The following is a 24,873-nucleotide window of genomic DNA, read 5'->3' on the forward strand; positions in this document are numbered from 1 at the left end:
AACATGCCCTAACTGTAGACTAATGTTACCTGTATTGTTAGATTATGCATATGTGAGATGTGTACTGTGTTTAGCAGTTGTGCTGCCTATTGTGTGCAATACTGATAATTTGAATAGTATCTGTACACCTATGCCTGTTGTGTTACTGTAGGTTAGCACACTCACAGTAGCAATGCCACAGTTGTGGCCACTGACAAACTCTGTCATATTCTTGCAGGTCCCTCTGGTGTGACAGCAGGGCAGACGATACATGCTGGTGAGTGTGTTAACACTTGAAACTTGGTATTGAACTGTGCATGTCATAGGTGAGGTGTAGGCCATGTACACATAACACACCTACGCATAATGCATGCTGTGCATGTTTGCTGTGAGACGTGAAACATCTCAGTAAAGTCAGTAGCTGCCTCAATCACATGCAATGCACAGAGCATCAGACACAAATGTGGCAACACTGTACTGCACATTGGATTGGCATAGTTGACACACATGTACACAACATAACACATTTGTCATACGCAGTACACCTCAACATTCTACACATACTGTAACCAAACACCCGCTGCCAGGTCACACTTCAGTATCCCACATGTCATCCACACACCACACATAATATACCTGAGGGGTAGGGGCCTAGCATGGGGCTGTGCAACACTCCTCAACACATAACACAGTCATGTTAGGCAATGCTCCCTATTGGGCAACTCACACAGCCTTGTGCAATGTGGCTGTGTAATTGTGAACTTAGCCACGGTACTGCGGTTCAGGTACAGCATGCTAGGTGGTGGCCTAGCACACTTTAGTGGTCTTGAGTGACCACATGATGCATGATGATGATGATGGCTAATGGTACTACACCCCATACTGTTACAATGGCCATGTCCATGATTGGTATCCCATCATGTATACATGCAACACTCATCCCGTGTGTGTACATCGCTTGCATATGCTACACCTGTGTCCACAATTATCTTCTACAGACACAGATACTGCAATCAGATGTGGAAATCCATGTGATACACAGATAACACATGCAGCCATGGTATGTATACCTGTGTGTGATTGTGCACAGGACATTGCAGAGCTTATAATACTTGCACAGAAATGTCGTGTCCTTGTACACATTGTATTCCAGGGTGTAGGCAATCACTGAACATGTACACACATGCACCACAGCCATGTACACTGTAACTATGGCTGTCTACATTCAAACTGCATGGACTTGATCAACACTTAATCTGAATGCTGACACATGTGACATGACTGTTTGCCTTGTGATACTGTCACCCACCTTCAGCCAGTATTGAGTATTATTTGGATTTCTGCTGTGTGTGTGTATATCTGCTGTAGTGAGGAGTGTGCATGTGTTCCTGTGTGCATGTGTTCCTGTGTTCCTCTGTGCATGTGTGCATGTATGCATGTGTTCATATGTGCATGTGTTCATGTGTGCATGCGTAGACCGTAACGTGTGTTTCCTGTCTTCCTCACAGGTGCTGAGGTAGGGGTTGGCGAAAGCAGCAGGTAACCTGAAGCCACTGCCACGGAAAGTGGTTATGATGACACATGTATTTTGGCACAGGGAGATTTGACAGGGTCTGTCATTGGTCCACCAATCGACAGTACGCAGCGTTCAACCCCATCTATGCACACACTCATACTGCCATTACATCCCTCACCATGAATGGCCATAGGGGAGGGACAGTATACAGTTGGCATTGACCAGGAGAGTGTGGTACCCATGGCACTTGCATCCACTGACAGCAGCCATAGCCATAGACCCGGAACGGTCCCACATAGGTGGAGGTCTAGAGGTTCTCGGGGTTGCACCACTGGATGTATTGTCCCTGGCAGGCATGCCCTCACAGGTCTTACGATGACCACTATGTTCCAGGCTGTAATGCAGGCTCAGGCACATATGGAATGGTACACCAGGCAGGGACTTAGGGCGCAGAGGGCACATTACAGCGCTATCAGTGACAGCATCCGTGACATTGCCGGTGTCATCCGGTTGTATACCGAGGTCATTGAAAGACATTGGGAGGAGACAATAGATACCCTCCACAACATGTCTTCCTTGAGCCAGGACCGTGCGGGATGGTTACGACATCAACATGGATTCATGCCAGCAACAGCAACAGCTGGCAGTGGTCACGGATGGCCCACAGTTCACAGCCACTCCTGTAGTGGCAGTACCAGCCCCAGCAATGCTGGGGATGGCCTGTCCATTGTCCGTCCCAGTAGACCAAGTGCACATGGCTCTGGCCAGTCTCAGCAGGGACATGGGTCCAGTCATCATACCTCTGCCTCTGATGACAGTACCCAGTCAGGGCTGGTACCCGATACTGTCCGTAGCACCCCTGCTAGGCACAGGTACTGAGTCCGTGGCCAGAGACAGTGATCTGTACAGCCAAGCAAGTACAGTCTGTGGCTGTCCCACAAACAACCGTATATGGCAGCCACAAGGTTGAGCTGTGTGCATGTAGACACACACACATTAAGCAAGCAACTAGGGCTCACACATACACACACATTACATCAACATTGGCCCATGTTGTACTGTTGTCCCTCACCCACACACAGACATGTCGATTGGATGGGTCAATGTCAGGCTCTGGCAAATAACAAAATGCCCTGTTTATATGATGATACCTGTGCTGCCTCCTGTCATCTACATTATCGACGGAGGGACAGGCTAACATGGTGCTGATGCACAGGGTGACACTATAGCAGTGTAGCAATAATAGCAAATTGTCAACAAGGAAGTGTAACTACATCCTTGTAGGTATATCTGAGCAGACATTATGCATCAAGGCTCTGATTGTCAATGTAGCATTGTTTACACCACTGTTAGGTCTTAGTATGTATTATCTACTAATGTGCCACTTGGCTGATGTGTGATGTGTTGCCAGCATGTGTTAGTGAGTGGGCAGTACGTGTGTGATGTGTGCAGTACAGATTAGCAAGTGTACATCTGTGAACATGGTGGATGCGCACTGTCTAGATGTACGTGCATAGTGGACATATGGGATGTGAGGCATACCCTGTCGTACACATTGTTAACATCTCATTGCATCTTTCAATGGCCAGTATGCATTCGACTACAGTTATGTACTAACATGGGTAGACGTGTGTATGACATGGGTTGACACAATGCTGCGGTTGATACCGTTAATATCAGTCAATGATTTGTGGTCTGGTAGCATACACACCCTCAACAGCATGACTATAAGCAATCATTGGATGATGTCCTGACAAATGACACACAGTAGTAGGGAACCTAGTATCAATTGGATCCATCCGGTGCTACACTATAACACTAACCAGTGGTGATGACCGCCACCCATTACTGTGACCACCTCTGTGTGTCATATAGCACCCTTAGGAACATGCAGACACACTAGGGATGTGTCCATCCAAATCTGGGAATGCATGGATTGGCCTACAATGCATTCCCTGGATGGGACTCATATCCTACACAAGGGTATCATACAGACATATACCTGTTGTGTGATACATGCTGTATAGCAGTAAGCCAACTATTGGCATAGTCATCCTCATGTACTAAACATACTATCCCATCAGTACCACATAGGTGGTAGCCCTCAACATGTATGTTGGGTACCATTGTGTACATACAGACCCATGTTATGTCATGTGTCCCTTGGTATCCACATATCCATAGGTATTGTGGAGTCCCAAGGTGTATCACATAAGACATTAGAGGCCTGAATGCATATCCACAAGGCAGTCATACACCTATAAAGACTGTCCATTCTTGGCAGACTTTGTTGTGTATGACCATGTCTGACATATACCCCAGGCATATACCCTCACTCACACTACTCTTATAAGTAACTGTCATGGGTGTGTGTGCCACAGATGACCTTGGCCACAGAACATGACAGTGGACGGCCGTGTCACATACATACATATGTGACCTACGATCTGAGAAGCAGCGGCACAACCTGTCAATGGAAACAAATGTATTCATGTAGTATGCAGGCTTCACACCTATGTACTGATTGAGGGGACATGTACACATATATATTTGCCACGCAGATACCTGATGTCTGCAATGCACTTACTGTTGTCATCATACTATGTCATAACATAGTAAAAGCAAAACCCACACCACATTGACCAACAGTGACACACACACAGTCAGCATTTGCAGGATTCAAACCCCTACCTAACTATGTTATGATACTAGAGAGAGAAAGATACATTAACATGGTGCACTATTTGCTTTACTGGCTGGTTTCCCTTCTCCTGCAGTATTTGTAGGATGGTGACATCATCAGACTTTCCAAAGAGGAATGTACCTCTTTAATGCGTTTTCACAGTGTCCAAAAAAGGGCACTCCTTTCAAAGACAATTGCACATATGCATACACACACACACACACACACACACACACACACACACACACACACACACAGTTTGCAGGATTCAAACCCCTACCTAACCATGTTATAATACTGGAAAGAGACACATTAACATGGCACGCTATTTGCTTTACTGGCTGGTTTCCCTTCTCCTGCTGTATTTATAGGATGGTGACATCATCAGACTGGACATGGTGATGTGTGTACACCTTGTTTTATGCCATTCCAGGTATGGTACATGTGGGTCAGCAGGTGTCAACAGCTTGAACATGACCTCAGAATCCTTACCTTGTGTGATCTATCTGTGGTCACATTGACATTCTGTCATATGTCAACACATATTTATGCACAGCTTCTTGGTTTTGTGGATACTACATGTGTCTGGGATGTTGATAAAGGGCTATTCAAAGTCTATGTGACACATGTGTAGATGTGTTCATTGATGTATGTCCTGGGTGGCTGCCTTGCAAACAGTCTAGCATGTTTGGGAACCATGATCCACACATGAACATACCACAGTTGGTAGGGTTTTGTGTGTGTCAGCTTCCAATGGCTCTGTTTATGACTGCAACCATGATGGACTCCATGACCTTGCAGATCAGACCTCATAGGCGTACTGGACTTGGCTTCCCATGGTGTGTTGTGCAGCAACACTTGTGGGGAGTGCCATATGTAGCTGTGACACAGTCAACGGTTCCACATCCTGTGTAGGGGGGTGTAGCTCAGCTGACTGTTCAGGTGCATGATCTATTTATTCTGTAGTTTGTGCATGACACATATTGGGAATCAATGTATTCCACCTGCTGCCATGCTTTTGGCAGTGGGGGTAGCTGCTCATCCATTCTACATGTGATATCTCCTGGTATGATGATGTGGACTATTGTCAGTGGGGGATGGGCATGTACATATGGGCCTGTCTGTCATGATGTCAGCATTGACACTCAAGTACAGTTGGCCCTGACTCAGGACATATATGGGTGTACATTGATATTTATGACATAGCTGAAGGAGGTGTCATGATTCAGTCTGGAGTCCTTCGCAGCTCCTCTTTACAAAACACTAACGAACATGAGCACTAATCCCTGTTATACTCTTTTACACACTTAACAACCTACTGATCCTTTGTGATCAGGCTACAGAGTATGTCATGATAATATCCTGGTATGTCCAGGGGTCGGTTTTGTGTGTACTCTTTAGTCCAGCTGGTGGATATTGTGATATTGACACAATGTCACATCTGCTTCATGTACACAGACAACCCTCTCCTCCTCTGGACAAACTCAGATATATGTGTGAGATGCACCTATATAGACATACAGGGAGCTGAACTCTCTCGACCCATGACTGGCACAGTCTATCAGGTGGTGAAGGTAACCACACACACCACATATCAGTCTCACATATCCTCTAGCAACAGCACTCAAACTACATTAGCACACATAGACATACTCAGATGCTGTAAATGTACTCTACCTAAGGAGCAGAGACCTCCAAAGCAGACACACACACACACACACACACACACACACCTGCTACTCCAGTACAATACCCACATATCACAAAGTTCATAATGTCAGTGTGCCACACAGTCACTGCCCTTCGGGCTATACAACACACCTAATACACTTGTAATAGGCGACACATGTTCAGACACACTGACGTACCACTCACCAGCCCTGACAAGGCAATAGTCACTTTGGGCTGTCTGTTGGGTGCCAGGATCTGCCGCATAACACAGGCAGTCAGGTCACTCCAAAGCAAGTACAAGACTGGCACCACCATTGTCCATGCTGGTGTGTGTAACCTCAGACGTTACTCCCTGGATCACATGACATGATACATGGAGGTACACTCTGATCATGTAGCCCAGGCCAGTATGACCCTGACCTTGTCTAGCATCTTACACCCACTAATTATGATGTCACAGTACACGGATACACATATCACATTTAACAGTTGGCTAACAAATTTGTTTCATTCATAAGAGATACAGTGTCTGTCAGCATATGGTGACATGCTCAACATGCCACGTAGCTTCACTATGGACAGCTTCCACCTGTCACCCTTGGACTTTGGTATGCTGGCTAAGGCTCTTGCTACCACCATAGTGACTTTTTTAAGCAGGGCTCAGAAGACAAACCCACCTCCATAGATGTTACAGGTTAAATGAAACTAAGGGTAATGCTGCTCAACAACAGTTGTGTTAACCTCATATTGTGGCCACTCAGGACTCTCCTCAGTATGGAGGAGAGCAATATCTGTGCACTGACAGACACCTGGTTCAGGCTCGCTTATGCACACCAGCACTACCAGGTTATGTTTCATACCATACTGTCTGACAACAAGACTTGGAACAGACAACACAACTAGGGGGAGTATCCTTATACATCACAGATACACACACCTCCAGGTTAGTGGCACTGCACAAAGCATCATAGACCATACATATACAACTACCATTGTGCAATACTGCCTTTCAGTTTGTTGCCTGCTACAGAACACTCTCCCCAACTCAGGAACCGCACTTGGCTTTCATGGGAATTATGGAGAATATGAAGGTCTCCACAAACACCATTATATTGTGTGACTTCATATATACAAATATTGACTGGGGATACTACTCAAGCCCCGACAACCTCACCCAACAATCACTACTGTTTGTGGACTCATATGCTTTGGCAGATCCAGTCAGCACAGCCACAAGGGGGAATAGATATTGGACCTGCTCATCACCAACATGGGGACTCTATGTTCCACACCAAGTGATATACCGCTCATTGGTAAGGTCAGAACATACATGTATCTCAAAGGACATACATATACCCTCCACACACCCATCCTGGGTAATCTTGGTGAACTTCTCATGAGCCAACATCTCACTTCACCAAAGCAGGGTGGTATCCTTCAGATATTCTGAGACAGTGGCATATATGGCTCACACTGCTGCATCATTTACATACACATTCTATGGACACCTAGTGGACTGCATGGATTGTGCTTTCCCAAATAACAACAGGACCCACAACTACAATGGCAGGGGACCTGTCTGGTAGACCCCAGCCATTAATAAGCTGTACAATGTCAGGAGGACACTACTACATGATAGAGCACAATCCCAGACTGGGAAGGCATCTGTGATCTGTACTAGCAGACAGCTACAATCACTCATGGACTTTTCTAAGGGCCGCTTCTACCAGACAATTGCAACTGACACGTAGGACTATCGCACGTCCTTCTTCAGTTATGTCAGGAACCTGGGTGGACACTCACTGATGTGCTGTGAGTTACCGCATACTGACTAAACCTACCCTGAACCCACTGGCATTGCCTACATCCTGGCAAACAGTTTCAGTGCAGATGTCTCCCACCCATCCCCCCAAGGAGCAACTATCCATCCCAACAGAGTACAACCTCCCTGACATCACACAGTAACAGGTGAGTGCTGCCCTCCCCACAGCATACATCACAGTATCAATGTGACCAGATGGTGACCCAGCTTGCATCATACACGAGCATCGTGACAAACGCAACCCTTATATTACATCACTGTTCAATATTGGAGTTGCCACAGGATATGTACCCAAGGAATGGCGTACTGCGACAGTGGTCCCACTCCACAGAGTTGGTGCCACAACAGACCACAGACAATATTGCCCTATAAGCCTATGTAGCCTGTTCTGCAAAGCTATGGAGCATATTGTCATAGGACTCCTACACATAGACATCTTGAACCTACAGACACTGTGTCTTACACATTTCAGCATTGTTGTGGACAGATCTTGCCTCTTGAACCTGTTTGTATTCTTTAAATGGCTAACAGGTCCATCAACATAGGGACGGCTGTCCACACAGCCTACCTGAACCTTGTAAAACCCTTCAACACAATAACCCACTGGCCCATTATGCATAGGCTCACCAGCGTCAATATGGACACATGTCTCACACAATGGATTGATACCTAGATCAGGGATAGCACCCACATGGTCAGAATTGCAGGTGCCATGTCTGACTATACACCAGTTACACATGGCATCCCACACGGCTTGGTCCTGGGATCTCTCTTGTTCAGTATATATTTGTCTTATGTACAGGCTACCACAGGGGGAATATTGCTGAACATGTTTGCACTTGACTGCAAAGTTGGTGCCATGATCAACTCTCCAGCTGCCACATGCATACTCAATCAGGGTCTCACAGAGATGGATGACTGGTACCTGAGCCATGGCCTACAGCTAAATGCCATTAGTTGCATAGTCATCCCCTTTGGGAGTAACAACATGCCCACACATTACCACATAGGTAGTACTCCATTACATATGGTAGGAGTTGTTAGGGGTTTTTGGACATGACTTGTTTGTATTGTTGCCTTTATCATTCACATTGCCAAAGTGGTTGGACACACCTTCTATGTGGGCCACCTTATCCCATATGGTTTCACATCTAGATTGAGTGAGGTCATTGTGCCCCTATACTCATCACATCCATGCTTGGTTACAATGCCACATTTGGGGTGTACCTTACCTGACACCTGCAGCAACTGTACTGGCCATGGAAGGTCCTCACCAAGCATATCTAGGGACTCACACAGATGCCCTGCATAGTTCAGATGCAGTAACTCCAGCTCTATTCAGTCACTTACCACCTACTCAGATATGATGTTTGCCTGTTGTTTACAGATATACCCAAACCAGAATCACTGGACATGCTCCACCTCAGCATATCCAACTCCCTTGGAGCTACACCCTCCAGGGACGTATACTTCAGCACAGATGTTAATAGGACATTGTGGAGGGACAGATTCTTATCCCTGTGGCTCCACTCACTACAGAATGTAATCCCAGTTTCACATAGGCAGAGCCACCCACTGACCACCTACTGGAGACATCTTGATGACTGTATGGGTGATTGTATATTTACCCCTGGAATATCTTCTGTGTCCCTGCTAGACAGAGGCACACTAGCCTAAACGTACATGGGCTATCTTGTGTGATCTACTATTCATACACACAGTGTAGTAATCTGACAGGGTTGCGAATGCCAAACACACTCTGGCTAGGCTTGTACATGCCCTAGGGCAGATAGCCTAGTATCGACCTCTGAACCTATGCTAATGTTCATGATGCACAATGTTTATTGCTGATACTGTTTGCAGGTCTTTATCATCTTTGCTTTACCAGTTTCCATGAAAAACTTCGGTATCTGCAGAACATATTTGATTATGACAGGGTTCCACTATATTATAGATGTGTCTGTTGTCATATAACTGTGTGCACAGGGCAGTTTGCTGTATAGTGACAGGTTCTTGGGTTAACATATGCAACTGCCAGATATGCATGGCCAACTGCTGTACTCAGACATGGCCAAAGTGTGTGAGCATGCCCAGTTTTACCAGTCCATGTTTTGTTGCCTGTCGCATTTATTCAAGTGTGTGAGCATGCCCAGTGTGACCCTTCAGTATGTTGTTATCTGAGGTCCATTACATTTGCTGATGTGTGCGAACATGACCAATATTAACATTTATACTGTGTGTGTTGGAAGTCAGGTTCTGTTCTCACTGCAGGACTCACCTTTGTGTCATAACTCAACAAAGATTATGCTGTGTCTGCAGGGTTTCCATGGAATACTTTGCATAGACTTATCAACATTCTGTCATACAGGTGGACCACTACAATACTGTCATGGTTTAGTGGTTCAGTACTTTGGCTATAGTGCACAGTATTCTGGGTTCGAAGCCCATCACTGCTTTATATTTTCATACTGAGCAAACCAGACTGCTTAAGGGCCTGTTAAGCATATAGGAGCATGTTGGATTTTTTTCAGCTATGCCCTACTTAGACCAGGCTTGTCCGACATTGCTCAATATTCACTAACATTGCTGGACGTTGCCCAATATTACTCAACATTGACCACAGTTGTGCTAGCTGGTGTGTGCCATTTTGTTTGCATATACTACATGGTGGTAATTGCTGTTTAGCACTGCTTTTTATTGCTTAACACATGGCATTCATGCCTTAGGTGGTGCTACAGGGCTGCCTATGTCAGATGCACATACTACACTCCCTGTACATGTTTGGAAACAGGTAGTGTCAACTTAGGCATCCCTTTTACTTTATGTGCAAGTCGGAGAGGGGTATCATTTCCAGAGTTCCTACTGAGCCAGTGTATGTGCTATGCATTGCCTCTTTGCCAAGGCCAAAGCATACTGGGCACGCCTCCTTCTGCCTACTGGGGCAGGCTCAGGTTGTTCCTCCTCCGAGTCACGGTCTGCTTGTGATGGCCTTGGCAATGGTGGGGGGCTGTTTGGCCCAGGCCTATGCTAGTCCTGCTGCAGCTGTTTTCGCAGGATCATATTATGTAGCATAGCACATACCATGACAATTTGGGTACATGTAGTTGGTGAGTACTGCAAGGCTCCACCAGATGTGTCCACGCACCGGAACAGTGACTTGAGCAGCCCAAACACACACTCTATTACATTACGTGTTTGTGCGTGTGCCTCATTATGGCATTCCTGTTCAGGTGTGTGTGCGTTTCTGATGGGTGTCATCAGCCACAACTCCAGTGCATAGCCAGCATCCCTCACTAGTTGACCATGTGGGATGTCCCCATTGGCAAATTTCTGGTACAGCTGCTTCAGATGCCAGATATGGGAATCATGGTAGCTTCCAGGGCAGCCTGCACACACATTCAGTATTATGCTCTGGGCATCACACACGACCTGGCAGTTGATGGAGGGGAAGCCCTTGCAGTTGAAGTAGACCCTACTCCGCTTGCCAGCTTGTGCTTTGATGCATATGTGCGTGCAGTCTATTGCACCCACTACCTCAGAGTATTCCACTATTTGCTGAAAGAGATGCATATTACTGGCCAATACCTCACGGGAATTGGGGAAATATACATGATCACCGACATGTGCTGACATGGCATCCAGGAACTGGTGTAGTACTCTGGATGCTGATGCCTGTGATATCCCCATCAAATCACCAGTTGGTCTCTGGAAGGTACCTGTTGCTAGTATTCTTAGGCCAACACATACCTTGGTTTCCACTGGGATGGGTTCCCCTCTGTTGGTTCTGTGTGTGAGGCGTGGCCTGCACAGCTCAACAATTTGCTGCAGGAGGTCTCTGTCCACTCTATAGTGCTGCACTCTCTCCAGCTCATGTAGCCCCTGGTAGGTTACCCTGGGCCTGTACACTCTTCTCCGTCTCCTCACTGTGGGTTGTCCAGCAGCATTTCCATTGTCACCACCCTCAGCATGTTGCAAATGTTGCCTTATAACAGCAATGGCAGCCCCTAACATTTCTTTGTCTCAGTAAAGCTTTTTCAGTTTTCACTTCTATTAGCTTACTGCAGTGTCTGTTGTAAGAAACATAATGGACTGTTGTTGGCAGAGTTTTAAGTGCTAGGCTGTGCTGGGCTAGTGTACTGCCTGTGTAATTGCCTGATTCTGATTGTTTTCACCTGCTAGCTCTGCTAGTACTCCCTGGTAGCCTCCTACTATTTGTTGTGCTTCCTTTTTCCTTTCTGTTTCCTCAGGGGAGAGTGCCGCGCACACAAGAGCAAACACGCACACAGCTGCTAACACGTGCGCACACATGCTTACATGGACTAAAACTTGCTTATTCAGGTTAAAACGCATGCACACCAGTGCAAACACGCTTACAACTCTTTAAACAGCCTTATACATGCTTACTCCGGCTTAAACGCGCGCACTCATGCTTACACCGCGCACTCTGTCTTACTCGGGTTTACAGGCGCGCACACATGCGCATACCTGCTCAGCAAGAAACGTTGGTGTTATCCACAGCATACACCTTCCATTTCTTGGCTTTCCCTAGCCTACCTGTTGACAAACCTCTTTCCATGATGTCTAAATGACAGCGGACACATGCCACTCTGCTCCAATGAGCTTCACTTCTTTCATACATACCCCCTCATTATGTCACCTATCTTCTACTCTGTTACGCCCCATATCCTACTCCTACACTCCACTGACTGTGCTCATTTGCTATGTAAACTAGTGATTCACTATCCTAACACTCATTTACATAGGATTGCCTACTAATGCTTGGTTACATGTCTTAGACTGAGCTTCCCCCCTTTGTAACCTCTACTCGGTGGCCATGTTGTCTTCAGCCTGCCATTCCCTTGCATTGTACATTACCACTTTCAATAAAATCTGCATTTGTGGGTTTGGTTTTAATTTGTAGTATTCTGTGTTTTAGAGCACAGCCCGTTTGCCCGGCACTGCGCTACACTTAAACATCGGAAATCTGCGAAAAAAAAAAAAAAATTATTTTAATTTTGCATCAGGGAACATTTCCAATGGCCGTATATTTGGCCATTGGCATGCTTCCTGCACTGGATGCAACCTTTATTTGGAGCTGTCACGGCTCCGTTTTGTTATTTGCAGAATGGTACTCAGTTGTCAACTGAGTACATTTCTGCAAATAACACTGCTCTTACTCGGACAGGTTTGGGTTTCCTGAATCACAGATCTACCTCATTGGCATGACTTTCGCCTGCAATTGAGGTGATTTGCATATCCCACCCTGTCCGTGTAAGAGCCGTTTTAGGAGCTCTCTTACACGCCCCTACAGGATGTTCCTGGATCGCTTATCGGACATGATGGCTGCATGGATTCTTACTCTTACTCCTACTCTTAGACTCCGTGCAAGCCGTCGTGAATCCGGCCCTGTATATTTACATTACATTTCATTGTGCTAGTGGTCAGAGATTATCCATTGTATGTTGTTTGCCACCATTCTATACAATTTTCTGCTAATGATACTCCCTGTAACAAACAAGGCCTACTTAAAGTTTACAGAACATGCTGCAATTCCTCCTTCTGCGGACTCAGCCAGGACTGATGTTTAAACACAAGCAGAATAGGACCAGGAAATTAAGGCTACTGTCAGTATCAGCAGCTTTCCATTTTCTTGGAAATATTCTGACAAATCTTAAATTCGGGCTGTCTGAGTATTGGAAAAGACTGGATTTTTCATGGAAACTGACAGTTCAGGCAGAACATTCATTCAGTGCAACTGGTATTTCTTTTCATAATTAGTACTTTTAATTCTATTTAGCTAGTGTTATTTACTGTTCTGTGTATTTTGCATCTATCTCTACACATATCTCTATTTATCTATATACGTATATGTATATGTATATGTAGATATAGATACAGATATATAGATTAGTAGACAGAAATTACAATAAAAAATCATTAGTATAATACATTTGTCAATTTCATCATAACCATCAATCAATTTTCCCAGCTATTGTGTAGCATGATTGTAGTGAGGAATGTGGCCCCTATAAATATGGGCATAATGTGCAGCTTTTATTTTGCAGGCTGCAAGATGTCTGACTAATATATCTGATGTTTAAAAGAGATGAGGTTTTTAGAGTGCTACCCTTGTGTGATGCTATGCTAGGGTGCTATATACCCTTCTGCCGATGTCCTGCATTCTTAGTTCAATGTTGCTGACTAGATGACAGATGAAGATAACCTTGATATGCTTGTCTCACTGTTTGAATTTTGCTCTGTCATCATAGGAAGGGTGGGCTTTCAGGAAAACCACATACAAAGAAGAAAATGAGGACGGATGAACTCCAACAGAACTACATACTTTTTCCTCTTCCACCACAAATATGTTTTTGCCATTTTGTGTATTAGTACTTCTGTGTGCTTCCTCAGCATACATACTTAACTTCCTGCCCACATTTCTGATCTCAGACACTGGTTTCCTAAACATTTTGGTTATTTCTTAATACAGTCTAAAGGTGCATTACACTGAAAAAAAGCTTTTATACCTCATATCATATGTGTATGTCTGTAAAACATCCTTGACCATATCCTTTCTAAAAGTTTCTTCTGTTAACCTGCCATTGCAGTTCTCTCTACTATACGTCATCTCAACACTTCATGTCTGTGATCCTTTCAATGGGCCTCCAGTCTGTGTTCTGTTCTTCTGCTGCCATGCCACATGTTGCATACAGTTTTCATATTTTCAACGTTCATAGGTTCATAGGTTCATACTAGGCTATCTGCCCTGAGGCAATTATAAGCATAGCCCGATTACGCCACCCCTTGATTTGAGTATACTGTGCCCTTTTTAAGGTTTAGTTTACTGTGCCTCTGTCTAATAGTGACACGGGAGTAATTCTTGGGACAAACCTACGATCCCCCATCCACCTATTGAGATTCTTCTTGAAGAGATTCAGTGAGGTGCTTTGCCTCACATGAACTGGAATTCTATTCCAGAGCGAAGGGAGCCTCTGGGTTATGAACCTGTCCCTCCAGCAAGTTCTATTTATTTCTGTGCTGAGGTTCAAGTCCCTCGAGCGTGTGGCTCTAAGGGATTTTGATTTACTGAGGTGGAGCATGTCCATTAATTCTGGATTTGACATAGCTTTGTATGTCAGGCATAGATCGCCTCGAAGTAGGCAGTATACAACTGAGTAGAGCTGGAGTTTTTTTAACCGAGCAGCATATGGCATCTGTTTGAAACCCTTGATCCTCTTAGTGAGATACTTTTGGGGTCTTTCTAATTGCTGCAGGTGTCGGGTAAGGTACATCCCAAAAGGGGCATTGTATTCTATGATGGGCCTGATGAGGGATGAATAAAGGGGCACGATTACCTCTCTTGATCTAGATGTGAAACCCTTCGTGATGAGGTGGGCTATGTAGAAGGTCTATCTAACCATTTTGGCAATGTGATTTTCAAAGGAGAGATTGCTATCAACTTGGGTCCACAGGTCCCTAATAACTTTCTCTGTACTTAACGGGTTTCCGCCTATGTGGTAATTTGTGGGCACATTGTTTTTGCCAAAGGGTATGACTATACATTTTTTGGCATTTAGCTTCAAACCATGGCACTGGCACCAGTTATCTGTCTCTGTGAGACCTTTTTGAAGGATGTTTGTGTCAGCTGGAGAGTTGATTATGGCGCCCAGTTTGCAGTCGTCTGCGAACTTGGTGAGCCATAGTCCTCCCACATTTGCCTGTACCGTGGAAAAGTATATACCGAACAAGAGTGGTCCCAGGACAGAACCCTGTGGGACACCACTTGTGACCAGTTTTGAGTCTGACATGGCTCCAGCAACTCTCACTCTGTGGGTTCTGTCTTTGAGCCAGTTTGCGACCCATCTTGTGACATAGGGGTTTATATTTAAGCTGGATAGCTTATCTATGATGCCCGAGTGGGGTATTGTGTCAAATGCCTTTGCAAGGTCCAGATAGGCTGTGGGGACTACCTTCCCTTCATCTATGGCTTTAGTGACTGTTTCAAAGAAGTCAACCAGGTTCAAAAGGCAGGATCTGCCCTTGACAAAGCTGAACTGGGTAAGATCCAGTGTCTGTAGGTCCCCAATGTCTTTGTTTATGAGCTCCATGATGATCCTCTCCATAGCCTTGCAGACTAAGCTAGTCAGGCTTATGGGGTGATAGTTTCCAGGGTCCGTAGAGGCTCCACCTTTGTGGAGTGGGACCACTGTTGCTGTACGCCATTCTGTGGGCACATATCCTGTAGTGAGGCTGAGATTGTATAGCTGTTTTATTTGAGGGATTAGTTCCTCTTGGAGTTCATGTATGATGCAACCTGGGATGCCATCTGGTCCCATGGAAGCAGTGTTTTTTGCTTTGGAGAGGGCAGCCTTCACCTGAGCATCAGAGATGTTTGGGAGGCAGCCCTCTGCTGGGATAGATACTTGCTCTTTTGCGGGGGAGGGGGTGGAGAAGTTTGCACTGAACCTGTCTGCCAGGATATTGGCGATGTCTGTGGGTTCAGTGTGTTTTTTGTCATTTATAATCAACTCAGAACAAGTCTGGGAGTTGCATCCCAGGTTTCTAACATAACTGAAAAAAGCCTTATGATTGTCTTTGGTGTCCTGTACATTTTTTCTCTCTAAGCTGGCCTTGGAGGATTTTATGAGGGATCAAATTTTTTTCTAGTACTGTTCAGAGATGCCTTCCCTATTAGGGATTTTGCTCTATCATGTAGTAGCTTCCTCCTTCTGTTGTACAGTTTATTTATGGCAGGGGTCCACCAGACTGGACGCCTGCCTTTGGATGATTGGGTCTTGGTTTTGTTTGGGATAGCATGATCCATGCATTCCTGGAGATGTCCGTAGAATGCGTTTATATAGGATTCTGCAGTTTGGGCCATAGTTTCCAATGGCCCTGGGGCCTTGAAGGATTCCACTTCAGTTTTGAGAAGTGAGAAGTTTGCTTTTGAGAAGTTTTTCACTGTGGTTTTCTGGGCTGGGGTGGGGTCGGGATGTGGACATCCAGTGAAATTAATTTATGGTCTGATCTTACCAATGAGGGATATACTTCTGGTGTGGAGCATAGAGTCCCCATGTTGGTAATGATCAGGTCTAGTATGTTGTCCCCTCTTGTGGGAGTCGTGACTAGTTGTTCCATAGCATTTGAGTTTATAATTTCCAGGAACCTTTGGGCTAAGGTGCTGGGGCTTGAGTAGTGCTCCCAGTCAATGTTTGGGTGGTTGAAGTCGCCCAATATAATGGTGTTCGGAGAGATCTTCATGTTCTCCAATGCTTTCAGGAAAGCCGAGTGGGATTCCTGACTTTGAGAGGGTGGTCTGTAGGATGCTATAAACTGAAAAGCAGTCTTGCCCACTGTTAGTTGCACATGGATGGTCTCTGATACTTCATGCAATGCCACTAACCTGGAGGTGTGGATATCTTTGATAAATATGGAAACTCCCCCTCCTTTTGTGGTTCGGTCCGGGTTTTGAGGCTTAAAAGCATGATATGAGGTATAGCCTGGTAGTGCTGGGGTGCTCTCTGGAGCCTTGAACCAGGTTTCTGTCACTGCACAGATATCGATGTTCTCCATACTGAGGAGAGCTTCGAGTGCGTGCATCTTGAGGTTAAGACTTCTGGCATTTAGCAGCATTACCCTTAGTTTCTTGTTCCTTGTGCTGTCTATGGGGGTGGGTTTGACTTTTGAGCCTTGCCTAAAAAAGGCACTATGGGGGTGGCAAGAGCCTTTGCCAATATCTGAAAGCCCAGTGGTGACAGGTGCAAGCCGTCCCTAGCGAAGCAACGTGGCTTGTCGAGCATGTCATCCCAGGCTGACAGACACTGGATCCCCTTTGAATGACACCAAAATTTTAGCCAATTGTTAAAATCGATCATTTTGTCTTTGTACTGTGGCATCATTCTAGGTGAGGGCAAGATGCTGCTCAAGGTCAGGGTCATACCAGCCTGGGCTACATGATCAGAGAGCTCCTCTATGTCTCTTTTCATGTAGTCCAGGGAGGGATGTCTCAGGTCATTCACACCAGCATGTACAATGACTGAGTCATATTTGTATTTGCTTTGGCGTGACCTGAGTGCTTGCGTTATGTGACGGATCCTAGCACCCGACAGGCAGCTCACCATGACCTTCTCTTTATTCAGCCTGGTGAGCGGGACGTCAATGTGTCTGACAATAGAGTCACCTATTACAAGAGAATCAGGTGTGTTATTCAGCCTTAAGGGCTGTGGCTGCTTGGCACACTGACTTTGTGGGCTATGTGTTGTGCGTGTTTTGTTTTGAGGTAGCGTTTGCTTGAATGTCTGCTTTGGAGGGCTCTGTTGGTTAGGTAGATTTTTATTTAGAGCCTCCGAGTATGTTTTTGTGTATTTATGTGTTTGGTTCGCTGATGTGGTGGGACTATGTGATACTGGAATTGTGTTGTGTGAGGTTACCTTCTCCTCCTGACTGGTTACCCCAGTTTTGCGATGAGAGAGCTCCACCTCCAGTTTGGCTACATAGTTGCATCTCTCACATATATTTGAACCTGTTTGGAGGAGGAGAGGGTTGTCCATGTACATGAGACAGTTGTAACATTGCCTCAAAATTCCCAGATTCACCAGCTGAACTGGGGAGGAAACCATTGACTGACCTTTGGACATGCTAGAGTAATATAGGGAAACTGAATTTAAGATGGACCAATAGAGGACAGGGTAATCGTAGAGAGTATAAGAGTAAGTAGTGCTTATGGTTTAATAGTGCTAACTTGTAGGATTACTTAATTGGACCAGTGAAGGGCCTTAGAATGAGAATATGGTGTTTAAATTGAGAGATAGAGCAGTTCGAACGGAAAAAGTGAAGAGCAGACTTTGTGGAGCCAGGAATAGTTTAAACCCAATTAGGCGGCTCTGCCCGCTGTTGCGCTATGCACAAAAACACGCAAAACCGCGCAAAAGACAGTTTTAAGAGAGGAAGATGAAGGAGTTTTGGAATTGACCCAAAATGGTCAATAAAACTACAGTTTCAAGTCAGTAACCACTCCCACAGGCGCAGGCAGGCTGCTCAATGTTTTTCACTGCCACTGATCAACAGAGAGACTTCCCTTTAGCCCAAGCAAAAAATGGCCTCACAGAAACTTACAAACAGTTCAAGAACAGCAAGCCTGTAACTGAACTTTTTTAAAATCTCAGAAAAGTGGGAAAAAAGCAAGATTTTTTTTTGTTTTTTTGTTTTTTTCAGGGATAGCAGAGGTTCACAAGTATTAACAAGTTATAACAGTGCAGTAAATGACCCCACACAAGAGTGCTAGGCCAAAGACAGATAAAATGCAAGTTTTGAGAAAAAACGATTTTAAAAATAAGTGCAAACAGGAAATTCAGTAAACAGCTCTAGGTTGTGCTCTAAATACAGTTACTAATGCAGAAATCAAGTTTAATAAGCCAGAAAATGCTCAAAATAGGCGGCTATGCAGAAAAACTTAGCAAATAAACAGAGGAAAAATACTTAAAATCTCAAAAGTGGCTCCTTTCTTCTCTCAGCGTTTTCTCCTCTTGGTGGGTGCTTCACCAACAGCAAACAAGCCTGAAAAGATGCCAAACGCCATTGTGACATGTTCACCAGCCTGTGTTTGCTGTCATAAACACAGCACACTCATACACCTCTCACAGATAACATATGCACCTCCTGATCATATTGCTTATGGTATGGTTGCAAAAATTATGCATTATCTTCTGCTCTGGTGCACAGGCTAGATTTCTGGCCATTTCCACTATGTGCTATGTAGGCTTGTACCATGTTTTAGCAATACTTGACAAATATGGCATGTAGTCCTTCTAATAGGCCTTTGGTTTATATAACTAAATCTGCCGTGGCTGTGCCCACATTGTACTTTGCTGATCTACCATGCTGGCTTGCCTAATGATTCCTCAGTAATTTTTCCTTCCTCTGATACACATAACATGCTCAAATTGCATATGACCTTTGGCTCCCAACCATGGTGTCTATGATGTCCTATGCATCTGTCTTTCACAATGCTATGCTTTTGCATAGCTATTATATTAATTTATAATTGTTGCTGCTCACATGCCTTTAAGTCTGCTGTCCTGTCTGTTCCTGTGCTTCTGCTCCATTGTGGTTGAGTATGTCCTAGGCTGCTATAAGTAGACCTGCACATGCATTAATATGTCACATGTAACTTGATTGATTGTTTGCGACTCCAAGTCCAGAATCTGGTTAATGCTGCTAGCTGCCTAATTTAGTTAGGCAAAGGTTTTTAGCTTTTGATTTACTTCAGAGAAATTAATTCTCAAACAGGAGAGAGATTTGGAATTGCACTATTTACATTATGCTTTTTTGGAGAGACTACCCTTTATCCCATTTGTTTGATAGTCGATTAGCAATCCATTCAGCAACAAAACATTGACTATTTATCTAGGTTTGCTTGTCTGTGTTTCAAGACTGGGGAAGTGTATCAAATGTGTTGGTCAAGTCAAGATGAGGAGTGTGGGTGGGAAGTCATTCATCCAGGGCTTTAATGACTTTTTCTAAACACCTAACAGACACAGTCTACCTTTGACAAAGCTAAACAATGCAGAGTCCAGATTTGTAGATATTGCATCTTCTTATTGATTAATTCTACAGTAATTTATTCCATGGCTTTACAGATAATGCTAAAGAGACTGGAGAGACTACACTTATAGTGTGGGGACAACTATGGCATTTGCATTATTTGGGTACATGCCTTTTGCAGAGACATTAATAGAATATGTTTAGGGGAGGCTTAACTAAGTGATGCTTTAAGCAAAAGAGTAAACCTACTTTTGTGGGCATCATAAAGAGTTGGCAGATTTTAAACGTTCTCTACAGAGTATTTTGTAAGAAATGTTGGGGTTCAAATCACTGCAACTAAGGAAATGAGTCATTTAAGCTAGGATGCTAGATTTGAATTGCTTAGACATAATGAGGCCTTATTAAGTTTCAAGATAGTGTCTGCCAGAAAAGCAGTTATTAGAAAATGGAAATCAGATTGTAACCCGACTATAACTGACACACTGAATATCATAAAAGAGACACAATAACTAGATGTGTGATATTTGGAAAAAGGAAGGAACAAATTACAAAGAAATAAATAGAATTTCTTGGAATAATGCATGCAGAATAATGCTCAAGAGGAGAAAAAGGTTTATGTGAAGGCAGCAAATGAGCAATTTATGCAATGTTGCATTAATGATAATTGTTAAAAACAAAGCATATGTATGCTCAATGAGAAATGTTACTTTGGTTTGTTTTCTCTTCTATTTATGCATGTGTACCCATGTTTCTGTCTAAAACGTGATTAAATTAAGATGTATAAAAGACAGTAAGAAGACAATATGTTGGCTGGCCCCATGGAGTGCTATGTTTTGTCTTACAGAGGGAGGTTGAGACTTGACAAATATTGATGATGGGAGTGGTGGGGGAGGAGATAGTCTGAAGTAGTATAGAGGAAATGAATGGTATGTTAGATGGAGTGAATTTAGAGCTGAAATTATTCTCAAAGATGTTAGTTATGGATTCTGGACTGGTATGGCTAGGACCATTTAGTATAAGTCTGGATAATGGCATGGAATTATTATCGAGTCTACAAGCAATAATAAATCTAAAGAAGATTATTGAACTCAGAAAAGATACTTAAGAATCCATTGGGTTAAATATATCTATGATGGTGTGATGGTTATTGCTGTGAATACAAAATGTCAACTGGCAATTGTATACAAGACACAGATGCATCACTGCACTGACAAAAGCTGTCAAAATGGAGGGATGTTTTTATTCATACCCTACTGCAGGGGATGGAATCATAGGAATATCAGGAAATACAAGACTATTAAACCAGAGGCTATGTCTGCTTTGCCAATAACCACTCTCTGGCTCTACCAAACTTTTTATGAAGAGCAAAGCCTGTTTGTCTTGCATGTATTTTAGGGTGCCCATCCAATTGTAAAATCTATGTTTAAAGGCTGACAGGGAATCACATTACTTGATATGTAATGGGAGTCTACTTGAGAGCAGGAGGAGGTGCGGAGTGATAAACCTTTCTCTCTATTTAGTTTTCATTCTATGATGTAAATTAAGATCTCTTGTTTTAGTGTGGGCTGTATTATCTGACTCATTGAAGAAAAGACGGTCATAGATAATGGAATCCCTGATGGCAGAGAAAGCAAGGCAAATGTTTCCTCTCAATAATCTATTTAACACTAAGGAAAAAGCGAGACTGATTCCAGCCTTTTCTGATAGGTTTTTGAAGTGTAAGATTCTTTAGAATCCTCTGCAGTCTTTCCAATATTTTGATATGGCTAGTGAGATACATGCCAAAGGATGCATTATATTCTATAATAGTTCTGTCCTTGGAAAACAACTTCCTTGGTTTTGGTAGAGATGCCCTTGGTAATCAAATGTAACACAGAAGACTTCCTGACTACAATGGAATAATGAATTTAGCATCACATAGGAAAATATGTCACTTTGATCAGCCAGGCTTCTCCGTCAAATTTCATGTGGATGAGATACAAACTGCTAGTTCATTTGTGCTAAACAGTTTAACAAATGAAATGTGAACCATATAAAGCACTTACCCAACCATAAGGGCCATATGTACATGTTGCAAGCTGGCAATGTCAATCAGTAATCCTGCTCACTTTAAGAAGTCTCTCAGATCACACCTCTCTTCTCTCTGGCAATGTAGTTGTGCCAAAATAGTACCTCCTAACACCTGACCCACTACCATCCCCGGGATTCATGAAGCTTGGTGCAAGGATGGCGTTAGCCTTGCGCCAACCGTGTGGCATAGAGATGGTGCAGCAGCACCACATGCATATTAATGAAGACGCGCTTCCGCAAAGTCCACGTGCATAGGAAACCTGCGCGAGTGCAGGGGGCATGACTAAGCACTGCATGGAGGCGTGAACATGTCGGCTGCATACGCACGACCTAAAATGCTGACTAGTACAGCCTGCCTCTAATAATAATCACTCCTGTCAGTGTCCGTGGATACTGAAATGTATGCAAAGCATACAAGACAGTTTTGCGAACACCAAAATAAAAAGTAAACACAAAGTCACGTAGCTGAATATTGAGTCCCCATCCCTCGAACAAATGACATTTAAAACCCCGTGCCCGTATTCCATTGTAGTGTTGATTGTTATATCAAGTGGAAGCAAAATGCAGCGTGTTAGCATGCCGCTGCCATTTGCTAAGCCTAACCCAATGGTTAGGATTACCACCTCTCCCACATTGTGAGGGACAGTCCCCCTCTGGGCAGTTGTGTCCATACCAAAACCATTATAAATATTAAATGTCTTGCGATTGTAGGACATAATTATTTCCCATATTTTATGTAATAGCTCCATACAATACTTATTTCTGTATGTAAAATACCTAAGTGTTACATGAAACAGAATAAGCAACTAAATGAAACAGAATAAGCAACTAAACTGCTACAACAATAAGCTATCATTTAGGCATAAAACTAAAGTACTATCCTTTGTACTGACCATGGTGTTGGCCTGTAAAATAAACTTGTGTGTCCCAAAAATGTCCCATTTTGGTCATATGAAATGGTGGCAACTCTACCAATGGTCAGAGCATTCGCTCAATATCTGGCCATTCGTGGTCCAAGTCATCCTTGTCTGGAGGGCCCAAAGATGAACGGGTATTACCCGGGTCTACCTGCCATGTCATGAAAGATAAGTATTTGCGTCTACCTATGTACGTGAAGTACAGCATGTGGAAGATCAAAAATGCTAGGGATGTCCTCACAACCATATTGGTACCAGAGATATGTAGTGTACACAATGCGTTCTGTTGACTGTGCTATGGGCCATCAACCAGAGAAGGGATGGATGGTGTGTGTGTAATATGGGTGTGGGGGGTGACGGGTAATGTAATAATTTGGCAAGGGGAGACTGGGTCAATGCACAATAGGTGAACTGGAGGTGTACAAGGGAGCAGTGATTGAATCAGAAAGAAAACCAAAGAACAAACATTCACATCTGCAATACAACCTGACAGGCCATACTGTAGAATACAATCCCACAACCATATGAACATTAAAATGTGCGATACACATGTACAGAGACGTTATCGGCTCACACCCACATAATGGTCTGGCCTGAACTGAGCCATCCAACCCTAATACACCTGGATACATAATTGAATACCCATCATCCCCTCCACAGCACCCCCCCCCCCTTCCTGAACGTCCACCAAAACCACCCATACTCAGGCTGCTAGCTTGGCGCAGCCATGTCTGCACATAGTGATCTCTACTCATATCTAGTAGGCAGTTTCACCCTAGGCAGTCTCAGGATTACAAACTATTTATCCCTTGCATGTATAACACTACCTCATTTTCATAAAGTCAAAAGAATCGAGGTCATTGGTCCACATAATTTTTGGATATCCCTCATGGGATAAGTATCTGCTGTAAACATTAGACTTGGTGACATGACACGATGTCCAGTCCTGTAGACATCTGGACACAAGTTGTATAAGCAGTAGTTGTCCACAATCCTGCTCAGCCTCCAGCCGGTCCTGCAGAACCTACGACCCGGGATTAAACACCTGACTGTGGTGCACGTCTCCCCACATGCATTATCGGGAATATATACCTTTCACATTCGCATAGTGGCAGTCGGATATAGGGTGATTAAGGTGCTTTAAAGCAAATGTAAGTAGGGTTACCACCTGTCCCACTTTGTGAGGGACAGTCCCTTTTTGGGCAGTTGTGTCCTGACCAAAAATAATAATATGGCAAATGTCCTGAGATTGTAGGAAATAATTATGTCCCATATTTCATGTAACAGTTGCATAAAATAGTTATTTCTGTATGTAAAATACCTAAATGTTACAAGAAACAGAATAAGCAACTAAACTGCTACAAGAATAAGCTTTCATTTAGGCAAAAAAGTAAAGTTCTATCCTTTGTACTGACCGTGGGTATGTGTCGACCTGTAAAATCTGATGTGTGTTCTGAAAATGCCCCACTTTGGCCATTTGAAAAGGTGGCAACCCTAGACGGAGGCAGGTATGCAAGCATGTATGCATGACGGTAAGTGGCGATGATTCAATGGTATGGGAAATGTAAATAAGCATGTAGGTGTATATGCATGTGTATGTACAGACCAATATATCTATATATATAGATATGAAGAATGAACATGGTCACAATATAACAGTCATAACGAATGT

The sequence above is a fragment of the Protopterus annectens genome, chromosome 3.part0, assembly GCF_019279795.1.
Source record: "Protopterus annectens isolate FY-2018-M chromosome 3.part0, PAN1.0, whole genome shotgun sequence".
Taxonomy (NCBI): domain Eukaryota; kingdom Metazoa; phylum Chordata; order Ceratodontiformes; family Protopteridae; genus Protopterus; species Protopterus annectens.